Below are 17,904 nucleotides of genomic sequence, written 5' to 3'. Positions count from 1 at the left end.
AAAATAAATAATTAGAAAATTAATTTAAAATTGAGTCCATTTCACCAGTAATATCAGACACATTGGAATAATACTAATGAAATAACTACAAGGTATCTATACGATAAGTACAAAGAATTTTGAAAAACAATTAATGAAGACTTAAACTGAAGAATAATGTACAGAGATTAGAGCATTTAATACTGCAAAAATTGCTATTATTCGTTATTAGTCAATGGGCATAAATAAATTGACAAGATGATTCCAAACATTACATGGACATGCAAATGATCAAGAAGAATCAAAGCAATCTTGAGAGGAAAGAATGCTGTTAGAAGACTTACAATAGCAGATACCACATCTTCTTAAAAGTTACAATAACTTTTAAAACTGTGCTATCAGGACAAGGCTGGGCAGATAGGTCACAAGACAGAAAACAAATTCTATAAATCAACCCACATGTATATGGTCATCAAATTTATGACAACAGTGCTATTCAACAAAGTAGAAAAACAATAATATTTTTCAATAAGCAATACTGGAACAATGGTTTTCTATGTGGAAAAATAACTTGAGGCGGGGCACATTGGCTCATGCCTGTAATCCCAGCACTTTGGGAGACCAAGGTGAGAGGATCAGCTGAGATCAGGAGTTTGTGACCAGTCTGGCTGACATGGTAAAACTCCATCTCTAATAAAACACAAACTTAGCCAAGTGTAGTGGCTCATGCCTGTAATCCCAGCTAGTTGGGAGGCTGAGGCAGGAAAATCACCTGAACCTGGGATGCAGAGGTTGTGGTGAGCCGCGATCACACCATTGCACTCCAGCCTGGGCAACAAGAGGGAAACTCCGTCTCAAAAAACAAAAGGAAAAATGAAAATAAAAATAACTTGGACCCCTCCTACAGAACAGAGACAAAAATCAGTTTCATATTAAATGTAGATATAAATTTAAAAGGTTGAAAAAATGGAAAGAAAGCTATCTTCACATCCTTGCAGTAGGCAAATTGTTCTTTTAAAAGATGCAGAGGCCGGGCACAGTGGCTCACACCTGTAATCCCAGCACTTTGGGAGGCCAAGGCTGGCAAATCACGAGGTCAGGAGTTTGAGACCAGCCTGATCAATATGGCGAAACCTCGTCTCTACTAAAAATACAAAAAGTAGCCTGGTATGGTGGTGTACACTTGTAATTCCAGCTACTTGGGAGGCTGAGGCAGGAGAATCGCTTGAACCCTGGAGGCAGGGGTTGCAGTGAGCTGAGATCACACCACTGCACTCCAGCCTGGGCGACAGAGTAAGACACTGTTTCAAAAGAAAAAAAAATGCAGAAAGTGCCAACCATCAACAAAACAAAAAAGATTGACTTCATCAAAATTAATTGTAGTTCATCAAAACACTAAAAGAGAAACAAATGCAACCTACACATACATTTGGAAGGGGTATTTACAATATGAATATCCAACAAAAGATTACGATGATCCAGAATTTCTATTTGTCCATCCTTGCAGACTATATTAAAACCACCCACAAATTAAAAACAAACAAAGAAACAAACAAAGAAAACTTCACTTTATCCCTAATCAGAGCCATATAGTTTTGTTTCTGTGAGAAGAATGAAGCAGAGGATGTGAGCTACACCCTTGTTTCCCTGTCCCTTGAAGGCATAATTTAAAATAAAAACTTTAAGAGAAAGTAAGTTTAAGCGTAAATATGAGCTTATGGTCATTTTCAAATTTTTCTCATCTGACAACATTTAATTTATTCAGACAGTTTTCTTCTCTAATAAGAACTCTCACAAAGATAGAACACAATAACTTGCAGAAAGATTTTTGAAAAGCGAATGGAGGGAGAGGACAAGGGAAAACAGTAGAGGAGGAGAAGGAGGAGAAGGAAGCTGAGGAAGAGCAGGAGAAAGGAGATGACAAAGTCAGACTTACAGAACCAAGATGATTTGTATTTTCAATTTCCTATAAAATTCCCAAATGTTACTTTCAGGGGCAAGGGAATGATTGTGCTTATGCGAGTAAACTTTCTTGGCAAACTCGGCCCAGCCTTTAAAATCTTGAAATACTTCGCACAAAAGGCCTTCATTACTTTTTTGCATTTTTCAGCAACTCGCGACATAAGTTTCTTGTTTGATATTCTTACTAATTTATAAAGGTGAGTCATCAAACATCATTGTCTGATACATCTCCAGGGAAGTCTAATTATTTTTCAAGTACACAGTGACACTTCAACCTCTTAGTCATTGTATTCCCTTTATCCTATCTTAAATTCAGTTCATCAAGCAACTCTGTTCAATTCCTACCTGCTTTGGCATTTACAGTCCTGATTTTGCACATGTTTAACTGTTCTATACTTCTCATTGTTCTTTTTTTTTAACCAACGAGACCTCATCAAATTTGTCCAATAATTTTATTAGATTTACAAGGCTCTACTATATGCTAAACATGTTTTATTTGTAAGACTTAAAAGAATATATGCATCATTATCCTTACCCACTGTTTATTCATTTACATATTCTCTATTGTGTTTTTCAAGGTTGCTATATTTATTATTTAAACTTAGCATCCTCTGAAACACAGAAGCACATATGCCCTTTCAGTAAGCTTTATTGACTCTGTATACCGATTCTGTTTCTTCAACAGAGCTTAATCAAAACAAACAAATAAAATGATATAACATTTATTTAAGTTTCTTGTGTAAAAATGACACACGTTCTGAATGTTCTAAGATAGAACTATTGGTCCAATTCTTCTTGTTTTATTCTACACTTCAACCCCGAGACATTTTGCTTCTAGAAGTATTTCTGCACATACATCAATTGACCTCTTCTTAACTGTAATATCCTCAGAGACCTATACCAGTCTTCATTTTCTCTGCTTTTAAATCTCTCTTAGCATATTTATTCTTGCCTTACTAGTGGCTGCAAAGTGACTTTCACATTCTTTACTACTTTACCTCTGATTTCTGCTTGGTCCATGCAATTCTGAGGATTAGCCCATATGGGTCTCCTACTTTAATACATGGTCAAAATTAGATTTATTTGGTCATAAATGTAATACATTAGCCTCCATCTGCCATTCTGTTGTTATGTTCAAATTATGAGACTCCTTTTGAAGCTATATTAGCATAACAATCTAACAATCAAATCACATAGTTTTAACTGAGATTGTATTATTTTGTGGTGGCTTAAGTGTGTGATGGTTGGAGTGGGGAGGCTGTATCTGCAGATCTTGAGGCAGTGGCTGAAGTCCCTGTTCCTAGTATCAAAAACTTCTTCCTTAATTCTGTTATTTAAAAAGTCAAGATGCTATGATTGCTAATGTCTTCCATGACAAATCCTTATACAAGCTCATTTTGCTAAAGGATTCTATGTGGGGTTTTCCATTCTACAGGAACAAGTTCTGCTTCATCAATGACTCATTTGAGCTAGAGGCAGAGCCCACATTTGTCCTTGGGAGCTGTGGGTACACAGATGGTCCCCAAGTGATGTTTGATTAAATGTCCATCAAATTTTTGTTTAACTGTTTACCTTCACAGTAAAACCTTCTCTGATTATCTTTTCTAAAATTCCAACTCTTTGACCCATCTTGGCAATTTTATAACACTTCCTACTCTTAGCAATTATGTAACACTTCCATAGTATTTAAGAACTTCTAAAATGCTATTTACATTGTTTATTGTTTCTTTCTCTTCACCATAAGATAAGTTAGCACAGTGTCTACTAATTAGTAAGTCTTCAATTATCGTTTATTGAATAAATTACCTTGAGGTAAGCCCAGTTGGATAAAACCCTTTAGAAGTGAGTTAAAATTGTTTTAAATGACTGCTGCAAACCTTTTCACAAATAAGGTGCGTTGCTAGGTGATTCTTAGGCCTTACCAATAATTTGAATAATTTTTCAGAAAGCACTGATATTTTAATTAGATCTCAGAACCCTCTAGCCCATATAATATAGTGTAGAAACCCCAAACGATCTCCAAGTAATTTAGTGTTGACAGTTATCCTGATCTGAGATGACCTAGAGTTGGTTGAGCCCTCTTAAACCCTAATGCAATGTTCTGTTCTTTACACCACGAACAGATCCTTCCAAGGAGCCAAACTAGTTATTACAAAAATAAATGAGCCTCTTGGAGAGATAAATATGTAGTAGAAAACCACTGCTTGTAAATGACCCATCTTTCACCCATGAATTTTGAAACAGGAAAATAATTAAATATGTAGTCTCTCAACCTAGGCCCTCCTCAACCTAGAATTTTCACTCTCCTTAGGGTTAGAAAGAATAATTTTATGGTAAGAGCTGATAAGCTAGCCATACAAGCAACATGAAAATTAGAAATCCCCTGAAAATTACAAAGGGGTAGACTCTCAGCTCTTTGGCAATAGGATCTTGTTCCCTTCCTCAGGAAGTGCATATAAAACTCCGAGCAAGCTGCCACAGATCAATTTCCTCATCCAATGATTGTATCACCCATGTTCTTGCTTTAAAAGCTTGTAATTTTCACTTTATAAATTGGCTTTTGAGTTTGGGGTCATTACTTCTACTTTACTGCTTTGTTTAATTCCTTTGGCAGTATTAGATATGATAATCAATAGCTTGAAAAAATGTTTAAACAAAGATGATTCTCAATAGGAAAATGTGGTTTCCAGTTAAAGCATACTAAACTCTCATGAGTCACCATTACATAAAGCCTTATTAGAAAACGCAGAGATAATAAAAATGTATTATTTTAGTCCTCATTTTAATCTTCAGTTCTACTAAGGGTATATCTGAATCAGTGGCCTTAAACACTTAACTATTGAGAACTTATATGGAATAAGTAGCCCACCAGTTTATCTACCCTATTCATTTGTGCTTTGAGTTGCAATAGAGCCCAAATTATAGAAAAACAAAAGAAGTAAGTTGCAGGAAACTTGTGGCAAGCAATATAAATAAATCACTTACGTCAAAATAGATAAACAAATATGGCTCCATTACAAAATGAAAAAAGACTTAATTTACAAAAGCAGTTGCCAGTTTTGATTTGGCCCATGAGTCATAGTTTGCCAACCTCAAGCTTTAATGAATAAACTATCTTAGAAGCAGAAATTATGAAATATTGTTTAACGCAGCTACTTAAAGTATATATAGCTAACACATACTGTTCTAATTATGTTACAGTCATGTATCATGCATTAATTCTAAATATTTTATTAATATTAATATATTATTGCTCAGAACTCCTGTACTTGTTCTATTCAACAGAGAAGGAATTGGATACATAGAGAAGTTAGGTAACCTGTCTATATCAGTTCAATGGGTTGCTATGATGAATTACCATAAACTGGGTGATTTAAGACAACATAAATTTATTATCTACATGTTTGGATGCTAGAAGTCTAGAATCAAGTAGTCAGCAGTGCTATGCTGTCTCTGGAAGCTCTAAGAGGTGATCCGTCCTTCCTCTTCATAGCTTTTCCTAGAATCCTTGGCATTTTTTTAAATTGCAGATGCATCACTTCAACTTCTGCCTCTGTTGTCACATGACATTATCTCAGTGGGTTCCTATCTTTTCCCCTCTTCTTATAAAGGCACCGGTCATATTAGAATAGAATCTATACTAATCCAGTATAATCTCATCCTAACAGAATTATGTCTGCAATAACCCTATTTTTAAAGAGTTGACGGAAGGGGTTAGAACTTCAGCATTTCTTTTTGTGGACACAATTCAATCCACAACACTGCCTAATAAAATTTTGCATTATATGAATAGTACATAGTCATGGGTGCATAATATCAATGATGTTTTCAGTATAAGCACAATTGAAAGAATATTTAATATTTTCTTCATTTATAAAATATTATATTTTATAAACACAATATATTTTAATACATTTAAATATTTTTATTATAAAATAAAGGTCCTATGCTTATCTGAGCACATTTTGAAATTAAGTAAATGATGTCCACAAATTATATTGGTATTAATTGGTAGAACTAATTTTTCAGCCAGGGAAAGTCAGGAATGTCATTCTAGGAATGTCAAAAGCTATGCAATGCAGGGGACAGCTGTACCAACCAAGAACTGTCTTTCTCAAAGAGGCAAAAGATAAATGATAAACTAACCACAATTGATCATTCTGAAGCAAAACTAGTGGCTTATGACAATCACAGCTAAGTCAATGGAACACTGATACTTCTTGGAAATTCAGAAGAATTCTAACTACATACATGACTGTGTAGGAGGAACTTTGCATTTTACATGTTAATATAATACTATGTTACCATCTCATCAAGTTCTACTACTGAGCTAATATTGGTTTATGCACACCAGCTTTTAGTATCCAAAAGAAGTAGCCCTTGCTCTTCACCCCAAATAGACCTGAATGAAATTGTTCATTGTTTATGCATAATAACTCAAAAAAAACCCTTGAGTTTCTGAATAAATACTGACCTATTAAGAAGGCCACTATTGGCTCACTAGTGGATTTTGATCTGTAACTTGAAAAACCACTGGTCTACTGTTTTAGACTGCTAAAGACTAATTTCCTGGTTTCTAAGAGCAGGGTCTAGTCCTTTAGCCAAAGACAGCCTTAGAGATTAGAGATGTCATAAAGAATTACTAGAGAGGCATAAAACCAAAACAAGTTTTATTCATCACCTCTTACCTTATGGTTACCAAAACTTAGTGGAAGGGGATGGAACAGAAGGTCCCTATTTCTTACAAAAAAAAAAAAAAATTACAATTCTTTTTTCTTTTTAGACAGTGCACACAAGTTTATAGGGCAGATAAAGGGGCATAGTAGTCTTGTACTTCTTTTGTGTTCTTGAGCGACTCAAATTTATCCTTTCTGGTCAGGAGAGAAACTTCACTTCAGTCAAGAGGTTATATAGCTGGTAATAGGAGTGACACAGGCCACAGGACATGTCCAGTTTTCTCAAGCTGTCCTGAATAGAAAGTGAGTATATGTCTTTTTTAATGGGTCTAATTGGGAGTATTTAGGGCCCTCATCTAGAGTAGCCAGATACTCACTGTGGAGGCCAGAAAAGCACAATAAACTCACTAGTCTCCTCAGATGGCGTCACTGAAAATCAATCACAGTCATAATTCAAACAGCATTTGCATGTGAATTTACATCAGGGCACTAAAGCGAAGCTGCATATACTTGGTTGTAATTTTGGGCAATAGATGTCAAATAATTTATGGGCACGGCATGCTTACTGAATGAAAGCCTTATTAGCAAAGGTAGCTTTTGCATGGAGGTCCCAGGGTTTGCGAGTAGAATGACTGCAAGGACCATCAATATAACTAAACAATGACAAAAGAGGGTAGCTTCTTATTCATTGTTTGAAAGATGCTTCAAAAACCAAATCAAAACCAACTTCTCCTTCGAAAATACTATAATCAGTACTCCTCCTCCAAACACTAACCTTCTTTCTTTTATTTACTATTGCCTTCTTTCTACTTCTCTGAGATATCATTATTAAATTGGCAGTTCTATTTTCCACTATTTTTTTTCTGGTTTCTGTCTCTCAATGAAGTACTCAAAGAATCACTTACTTTCTAAAGTGAAAGGGGTGTGTCTTTTGAAGAGATGCTTCCACATCAGCTTGTCTTAGTATGTCTGGCTACCCTGGTTCAGTGTCTCTAGCAATTTGGCTTCATCGAAAACTATGTGTTGAGGTATTTTATTTACATATAACATATGTGCTTGTGCACATGCACACACACCTGAAATTAACAAGGGAAAAAGGAGCTTAGCTAACAATGAGTCAAGCCATATCTTACCGTTGTATCTTTTACCTTCTGCAAATTCTCCCGGATAGCCAATACGAGACCATTTAGGCCTAATTAAAATACTTGGAAAACAAAAGAAAGAAATTCCTGTCTCATAATAGGCCAACTTTATTAGTTATTAATTCTCTAGTACAAAGAGGACCGACAGAATGTTCAGTAGGCAGAGCAAGCATTGTTGAAAATGTGTCACCATCAATTACAATTGATTAAGAGTGATGATCAGTGTGTTAAGGACTTTGTGATCTGGAAAAATCTGTTTATCAATCTTAGTCATACGTTTTCCCCTTATTCTCACAGTTTATAGCACATTTTCTCAGTTTTTGCTTTTATTTTTATGTTATACAACAGCAGAAGGCAAAAAGGTTTGCTCATCAATTTAGCATTAATAAGGGGTGTTATGTGCTTTAACATTATTCTCCAAACACACCGATATTCCTGTTTTCTTTGCTTTCTTCTCCTTAGTGGAAAGCTGTCTTCTTCACTAATTAAAATTCATTATCTTCTCCTGAAACGAAGAGGCTGAAAAATTACGAGCTGACTACCTCTATCACGCTTAATAAATCCCTGGAGAACAAACGATGTCCCTTTAGGGGGGTTCTTTCTTAAATTCAAATCTCTTTGGTGACATATTAGCTTCAATTATGTTGTTAGGTTTGCCATTTGTGGCATCCAGCTATGAACATGAAGTGGTTGGATATTCATGATTTATAGCACTCACTCATCCTTAACAAGCACATGCTTTCAAATATATTTCACATTGACTCTTCACAGCTACCTGCAAAATTGTTTCATAATCAGTCTATCTTGGTGAGCAAAAACTCTTGATAGACTATGATGTTATTCTCCAACATCAATAATCCTAAAATTCAGGCATTTTCCCAGCTTGGCTCAGCCCATCTGACCTTGCCTCTTTTTCAGTTGATATAAATTCATTCGATGTGCTTATCTTTGTTGTTTCTTCTTTACTGCCTGTAACATTCCTGTGAGGTTTCTCCATCTGTTTGGTCTGTATCAGACAAATTTAAGTGGGAGTGTGCGCTTGAGAGTTTGGGAGAGAGAAACTCTGACACTCGGAAGCTACTGATCTCCTTTCTCATCACTTACCTGTCTCAATCCACACTATTCTGTTTTTCTTGATTAGATTATCCACCATTCTTAACTTTGTCACAATTATTAGTGTTGTAAACTAAGTAATAATTTCCATAACATATAAAATAAAAGAGAAAGATTAAGATAATGGCTTTGAAGCCCAAAGACATTGTTGCTCTGTTTCTTATTACTTATAAAATCTTTAGCAAGATACTCAGTGTTCTAGATCTCAGTTTCCTCATCTGCTAGGTAGAAAATAATATCTTATAGTACAAAGGATTGGTTTAAATTAGTATGAATGCAGGCTGGCCAACATGGTGAAACCCCATCTCTACTAAAAATACAAAAATTAACTGGACGTGGTGGCAGGCACTGTTATCCCAGCTACTCAGGAGACTGAGGCAGAAGAATTGCTTGAGCCTGAGAGGCAGAGGTTGCAGTGAGCCAAGATGGCACCACTGCATTCCAGCCTGTGTAACAGAGCAAGAATCTGTCTCAAAAAAAAATAATAATAATAGTTAATGTGAATGATGCATGTCATGCATGCCATGCATGTAGCTTAGTGGCTGGAATAGGTTATAAAATAATAACACTTTTTAAATAATGACTTGTTTTGAATGACTGTTAGATTTCTAATATTCAATGAGTTTTATGTCACCCAAACCTTCCATATACCTGAGAAGAAAGTAAATTATCTGTGGAAACAGAAAATGTATCAAACTCTTCTCAATGTCACAGGCTACACAGGAAAAGGATGCGACCTGGATAAATGATAAATGAGATGTTTTGACGCTTTCATATGGAAAGGAAAAGTCAATATTTGGTAGCTTTATTACCTTCTTTCTACTTCTCCAAGACATCATTATTAAATTGTATTTTTTCTGGTTAATGTCTCTCAATAAAGTACTCCAAGAATCAATTTCTAAAGTGAAAGAGGCGTGTCTTTCGAAGAGATGCTTCCATATCAGCTTGTGTCAGTATGTCTGGCTACCCTGGTTCAGTGTCTACAGCAATTTGGCTTCATCAAAAACAGTGTGTTGAGGTATTTTATTTCCATAAAACATAAGAGTAATTTAATAGGACTTCATGGCCTCTTATACTAGCTCTAAAATCAACCCAATTTGATCACTGTCACTGTCTATGCTTTCTTGCTGCTTTTTCTCAAAGTCTGTTCTATATGGTTGTAATTTGTATTTCCACAATTGCCTGTCTTTTTCATATTCATCTAATGAAAGAATGAGTACCAACTCAACACCTGACATTAAGGAAAATTGTATACTATCTTTATGGGTATCTGGAGGCTTAGATCAGTTCATAGATACACAAATACTTTTCAATGGGATGATAAGGGTCGACAGTTGAAGTGGGCCTGTTCTTGATGGAACATGATGCTCTGATGGCCCCTTTACTTCACTCCAAACCTTGTGATTCTAACATTTTACTACATTTTTACCCTCTTTCTGCTTGGAAACTTTTCTTTGAATGTGAGTTGGGAAAATGAGGTATTGGATGTCACAATAGTAGACCCTTCTTGAGCACGGACTGCCATTCGTGTTGTTTCGGTTTGGTTTTTAACAGGAAAGAGTCTGCATTAAACTGGTTCTGATGCCAGAGGACTTATTCTGATTCTCAGCTCTGCTCTAGTATTTCTCTGGCCCTCCTCCTTCACATATTTGCAGGCTCTGCTTACCTCTTCAGAGCAAATGCTTTCATTTCCTGCTTCTCTTCTTTTGAGTTCCTAAAGAGAAAGAAAGAAAATATCTTCAGGTGTTAGTTAAGAAGCAAACTCTCAATAGTATCTAGCACATGTGGACCGATGTCAAACAGCCAGGAGCAAAGGATAAGGGAGAGAGAGAGAAAGAGAAGAGAGGAGAGAGAGAATAAATAATGAAGAAAGAGAAGATAGGGCCAAAGCTACACTTACTGAGTCCCTGTTTTATCATTCCATTTACATGGAAGAATGAGTAAAGAAATGGCTGGATGCACTCTTCTGATAGTATCCCATTAAAAATGGAAGCTTCTTTCTTTCAATGGAGGGTGAAGAATAAAGAAATCAGTGCTTTTCAGGGAGGTGTCCTCAGATCAGTCTTATGTGCTCCACATAACACATATCCACATTTGTAGACAACTTCAGCTGATTGTGCCATAGGCAATTCAAACTAAATATGACCAAAGTTGAAATCACAACCATCAAAACCTGCCTTTCTATAAATAAGTGGTGGATATCTTGGCCTTTTCTTCTTCCTCATTCTGCTCTCTGTTCAAGTACAAAACAACATTCTATATTACCACATAAATACTAATAATTGAAAATGCGTTACATCTCAGGTATTATGTTGAGTACATAATCCATCGTGCTCCATTTTTTCTACAACTCTATAGAGTAAGTTGCATAATCTCCATTTTATGAATGAGAAAACAGAAAATTAGAAAGGTTCAGCACATTTCTGAAGTAATATGCTTCTCAAGCGTGTAATCTTAATCAATGTGGACAACCACCATCCCACACCTGGTCTTTTCATCTTACACATTCTGCTATCCTTTGTTATCTTTTGCCTGGAATCTATTGCAATAGACCAGAAAATTGACCCTTCAACTTCAGACTTGACTCCTTACCATTTATCCTCCACAATCACTGCCTCTGGAGCCCTAATTCTAAAATGCAAATACGATCAAGTAAATTTTCTGCTATAAAAGTTTCACAGACTCCCCGTCAGGACACAACTGCTGCCTATCTGTAGAATTTGATCTTTTTCCCTTCTCCCACATACATCCTAGGCTCTGCTGATGCTGAATTAATTGTCATTCTCAGGAAATGCCAGGCTCATTCCTGGCTCCTTGCCTTTGTACATGTCATTTCTTTCCTCTGACTAAAATGCAATTATCTCACTTATCCAGCCCCAGTCTTTGAAAGGCAAACTCCAACTTCATTATGAGTTTAAATTTTACCCCCTCGATGAACCTATCCTTAAGCATATTTCAGCACACACCTGTCAGATTGCAGGCATTACATTACAGAACTGCTATGTAGCAGGTATACCCAATCGTGAAAGTCTTGGATAACACAGAAAATCTTTACGTGTGTGTTCCTTGTGACCAGCACAATGACTGGCACATAACAGGTGCTCAATATGCCATTTATTCAATTGAATAAGGACATCCCATACCTCCAGAACTGTATGTAAGATCTCCCTCTTGGAAATGAAACACAATATGGAATTCTCCCTATCAGTATTCTGCAGATGACAGTGCGAGCTGATGCTAGGTTGAAATTAACAATAAGGAAAATGTATGTTGAGTCTTTCATTTGCAACAGGAACCCTTCAGAAAAAGCCACCTTCCAGGGCAAATGCTTTTCTTTCTCATAAAAAAAAAAACAAGCAAATTGTAAAGAAGTACAAATATATGCAATTTTTGAATTTTACTTATCTTATGAAAAGGATAAAAGCTCTGATGAGTCACCTAATTAGAGTTTGAGAAGTTGTAAATAGATTTTTAGGGAGCCATGAAAAATATAGCCATTAGGAAACAAAATGTTTTGAAGGAATGAAGGGTATGATGAATGATGCAAGGCATAGAGCAAGAACAGAAAGAAAGGAGGTAGGGAAGGCATTAAATTTATGGAGCCATAAGAGTTGTTTATACCCTGCCTCCTTAACCTTCACAAGGTGCTGGTAAATTAATAAGGCACTAAGTTTCAGAGTGGTTTTTTAAAAAATTATTATTATATTTTAAATTCTGGGATACATGTGCAGAATGTGCAGGTTTGTTACATAAGTATACACATGACATGGTGGTTTGCGGCACCCATCAATCAGTCATCTACATTAGGTATTTCTCCTAATACTATCCCTCCCCTAGCCCCCCAACCCCCGACAGGCTCTGATGTGTGATATTTCCCTCCCTGTGTCCATGTTTTCTCATTGTTCAACTCCCACTTATGAGTGAGAACATGCGGTGTTTGGTTTTCTGTTCCTATGTTGGTTTACTGAGAATGATGGTTTTCATCTTCATCCATGTCCCTGCAAAGGACATGAACTCATCCATTTTTATGGCTACATAGTATTCATGGTATTTATGTGCCACTTTTTTTTTTTATCCAGTCTATCATTGATGGGCATTTGGGTTGGTTCTGAGTCTTTGTTATTGTGAATAGTGCTGCAATAAACATGTGTGTGCATGTCTTTATAGTAGAATAATTTATAATCCTTTGGGTATATACGCAGTAATGGGATTGATGGGTCATATGGTATCTCTGGTTCTAGATCCTTGAGGAATCACCACACTGTCTTCCACAATGGTTCAACTAATTTACACTCCCACCAACAGTGTAAAAGTGTTCCTATTTCTCCATATCCTCTCCAGTATCTGTTGTTTCCTGGCTTTTTAATGATCACCATTCTAACTGGCATGAGATGGTATCTCATTTTGGTTTTGATTTGCATTTCTTTAATGACCAGTGATGATGAGCTTTTTTTCATGTTTTTGGGCCAGATGTCTTCTTTTGAGAAGTGTCTGTTCATATCCTTTGCCCAGTTTTTGATGGGATTGTTTTTTTCTTGTAAATTTGTTTAAGTTCTTTGTAGATTCTGGCTATCAGCCCTTTGTCAGATGGATAGATTGCAAAACTTTTCTCCCATTCAGTAGGTTGTCTCTTCACTCTGATGATAGTTTCTTTTGCTGTGTGGAAGCTCTTTAGTTTAATTAGATCCCATTTGTCAATTTTGATTTTTGTTGCCGTTGCTTTTGGTGTTTGAGTCATGAAGTCTTTGTTCATACCTATGTCCTGAATGGTATTGCCTAGGTTTTCTTCTAGTGTTTTTATGGTTTCAGGTCATAAGTTTAAGGCTTTAATCCATCTTGAGTTAATTTTTATATCAAGTGTAAGGAAGGGGTCCAGTTTCAGTTTTCTGCATATGGCTAGCAGTTTTCCCAACATCATTTATTAAATACGGAATCTTTCCCTATTGCTTGCTTTTGTCAGGTTTGTCCAAGATCAGATGGTTGTAGATGTGTGGTGTTATTTCTGAGGCCTCTGTTCTGTTCCTTTGGTCTGTACATCTGTTTTGGTACCAGTACCATGCTCTTTTGTTTACTGTAGACTTGTAGTATAGTTTAAAGTCAGGTAGTGTGATGCCTCCAGCTTTGTTCTTTTTGCTGAGGATTGTCTTGGTTATTTGGGCTCTTTTTGGTTCCATATGAAATTTAAAGTAGTTTTTTCTAGTTCTGTGAAGAAAGTCAATGGTAGCTTGATGGGGACTGCATTGATCCATAAATTACTTTGGACAGTATGGTCATTTTCATGATATTGATAGTTCCTATCCATGAGCATGGAATGTTTTTCCATTTGTTTGTGCCTTCTATTATCTCCTTGAGCAGTGGTTTGTAGTTCTCCTTGAAGAGGTCCTTCACATCCCTTGTAAGTTGGATTCCTAGGTATTTTATTCTCTTTGAAGCAATTGTAAATAGGATTTCACTCATGATTTGGCTGTCTGTCTGTTATTGGAATATAGGAATGCTTGTGATTTTTGCACATTGATTTTGTATTCTGAGACTTCCCTAAAGTTGCTCATCAGCTTAAGGAGATTTTCAGCTGATAAACAATCATGTCATCTGCAAATAGAGACAATGTGGCTTCCTCTCTTCCTATTTGAATACGCTTTATTTCTTTCTCTTGCCTGATTGCCCTGGCCAGAACTTCAGATACTATGTTGAATAGGAGTGGTGAGAGAGGGCATTCTTGTCTTGTGGCGATTTTCAAAGGGAATGCTTCTAGCTTTTGTCCATTCAGTGCTATATTGGCTGTGGGTTTGTCATAAATAGCTCTTATTATTTTGAGATGCGTTCCATCAATACCTAGTTTATTGAGAGTTTTTAGCATGAAGGGGTGTTGAATTTTATCGAAGGCCTTTTCTGCCTCTGTTAAGATAATCATGTGGTTTTTGTCATTGGTTCTGTTTATGTGTTGGATTATGTTAATGATTTGTGTATGTTGAACCAGCCTTGAATCCCAGCGATAAAGCCAACTTGATCATGGTGGATAAGCTTTTTGATGTGCTCCTGGGTTCAGTTTGCCAGTATTTTACTGAGGATTTTCGCATAGATGTTCATCAGGAATATTGGTGTGAAATATTCTTTTTTTGTTGTGTCTCTGCCAGATTTTGGTATCAGGATGATGCTGGCCTCATAAAATGAGTTAGGGAGGACTCTGTTGTTCGGAATAGTTTCAGAAAGAATGGTGCCAGCTCCTCTTTGTACCTTTGGTAGAATCTGACTTTGAAGCTGTCTGGTTGGTAGGCTATTAATTACTGCCTCAATTTCAGAACCTGTTATTGGTCTCTTCAGGGATTCTACTTCTTCCTGGTTTAATCTCGGGAGGATGTATGTGTCCAGGAAATTATCCATTTCTTCTAGATTTTCTAGTTTATTTGTATAGAGGTGTTTATAGTATCCTCTGATTATAGTATGTATTTCTGTGGGATCATTGGTGATATCCCCTTTATCATTTTATTGTGTCTATTTGATTCTCTCTTCTTTACTAGTCTGGCTAATGGTCTATCAATTTTGTTAACCTTTCAAAAAACCAGCTCCTGGATTCACTGATTTTTTGAAGGGTTTTTCGTGTCTCTATCTCCTTCAGTTCTGCTCTGATCTTAGTTATTTCTTGTCTTCTACTAGCTTTTTGGTAATATCTACCTAAAGTCACACATCTGGTAAAGTGTTTTCCAGCCTTACTTAAAATTCTATACTCCTTCTGGTTTACTACCTGGGTTTAAACTGGAAGGAGCTTAGAATGGGTTTGTACTGATTTGAGACAAACCCATTCTATGGATTTCAAACCAGTACAAAGAGGACAATACAAACTATGAGTCATCTATGCAAAATGTCAAGCTCTGGCTTCCCTAAATACACACACATCCTAATCAATTAAAAGATGAATCAATAAAATCCAGGCTGACTCAAAATATATAATAAAATGAAATTTAGAAAATTGGGTTTCTAATTTATATTAGACTAAGCTAGTATTTTAAGTTCCTTTCAACTCTCATTCTAACATTATTCTAGGTTCACCTTTATTTCTCCATTTAGAAATGTTTTTAATTCAAGATCTTTGGGGATAAGCACCCTTCAGGTATTTTAATGGTTGTGATAATCCAAAAGTCAGCTGATAGAAACTGTTAGATTTGTTAGACAAATGTGAAAATACATTTGTGTCAATTATGAAAAATTTTATATAATAATTTATTAAAAAATACACCATCAAATGTTTTATGAGGTAGTTCTGTCTCTGAGTGGCTTGTGGAATTTTTCTGGTGGGTGAAGAGAGGTCACTTGCATTTGATTATCAGTTGTATTAATGACAAAAGACCCAGCTGAATTTTTTAAATGAAGTTTCTTTAATCAACAGTTCTATGTAATTAAATTATTCATGAAACTGTCTTTTACCAACTCAAGGACTTCCCGGCATCCTCTCAAGGTTAGGGTCTTTAAATACCGTTCCACAGGGTGCTGCTTTTTTGGCTCTGGGAATCTCTATACACTCATCTACTTTTACATTTCTCAATCCCTATCATTTTCCCTGTTTTTCTCAGTCACAAAACTGGAATCTACTTCAGAGATGTTCTGCCTGAATTGAGATTTAAAGTGTTTCTAAGTAAAATTCACAAATGCTGATTTAGGTCTCTTACACCTCTTCTCAATTCCCTCTTCACATACTTGAATTTTAATTACAATTTAATATATGATCCCAATGTATTGCTTTTATATATAAATACATATCTCTATAAAGCATCCTGTGTCAGGTTGTTAATTGCTACCAATAGTGTAACAAACAGACACTTAAAGAAGTAAATAAAGTTAAATTTTCAAAGCTTTCAGAGTATTATGAGATAAGTACTCTCCATACTCTCAATACCTACTGGCGGGAGTCTAAATTGATATAAGATATTTTTTGAAAATATATATTAATGCTTTGAAATGTTGGTACCCTTTTGGCTGTGTGATTGCATTTATGATAAACTATATTACAAAATTATTTTTAATTCTAAAATATATTTTGCACATAGATGCTTCTAGCAGCATAATTTATAAAATTGATCTAAATAATTACAAGTAGGCAGATAATAAAAAAGATTATCCTAAAATCATAGGACAAAATATGATCCCATTAACAAAATAGGATGAATTATGACATCTTTGACAAAATTTTGCATTGCAAATATTGAGTTCAGTGGTCGACTACAAAATTAAATATTTATTAATGCATGAACTTTGCAAAATATACAAAGGTGAAGAATTAGATGAAAAGGCATAAATATCAATAGCTATGTCTCTGGGTAGTGATATTTACATTCTTATTTTACTTTTTGTAAATTCACATATTTTAAAAATATTCAGCAATAAAAAAGTAAAACTTTATGATTATAAGAAAAAGTTTAATTTTAAACATTTTTATTTTTATTTTTTGTGAGCACATAGTAGATGTATATATTTATGAAGTACATAAGATATTTTGATATACGCATGCAATGCATAATAATCACATCAGGGTAAAGGGAGTATCCATCATCTCAAACATTCATCCATTGTGTTACAAACAATTCAATTATATTCTTTATGTTATTTTTTAAAGCATAATTAAATTATTATTGACTAGAGTCACCATGCTGTGCTAGTGATGCAGGATTTTTTAGTCCTTAGTTCAACTAAAATCTGGGTTCTTGTCTAACGACCAGGAAAAATTAGGCACACAGACACATTGAAAGTTGAGAAGTGGAATTTATTAAAAGAAGTCTCTCGGCTGGGTGTGGTGGCTCACACCTGTAATCCAGCACTTTGGGAGGCTAAGGCGGGCAAATCACAACGTCAGGAGTTTGAGACCAGCCTGGCCAACATGGTGAAAACCCGTGTCTACTGAAAACACTAAAAATTAGCTGGGCGTAGTGGCAGGTGTCTGCAATCGCACCAACTTGGGAGGCTGAGGCAGAATTGCTTCAACCCAGCAGGCGGAGCTTGCAGTGAGCCAGATTGTGCCACTGCACTCCAGCTGGGGGGCC

This window comes from Macaca thibetana, chromosome 13, assembly GCF_024542745.1.
Source record: "Macaca thibetana thibetana isolate TM-01 chromosome 13, ASM2454274v1, whole genome shotgun sequence".
In the NCBI taxonomy this organism is placed as follows: domain Eukaryota; kingdom Metazoa; phylum Chordata; class Mammalia; order Primates; family Cercopithecidae; genus Macaca; species Macaca thibetana.
Note: the sequence above shows the minus strand (reverse complement) of the source record.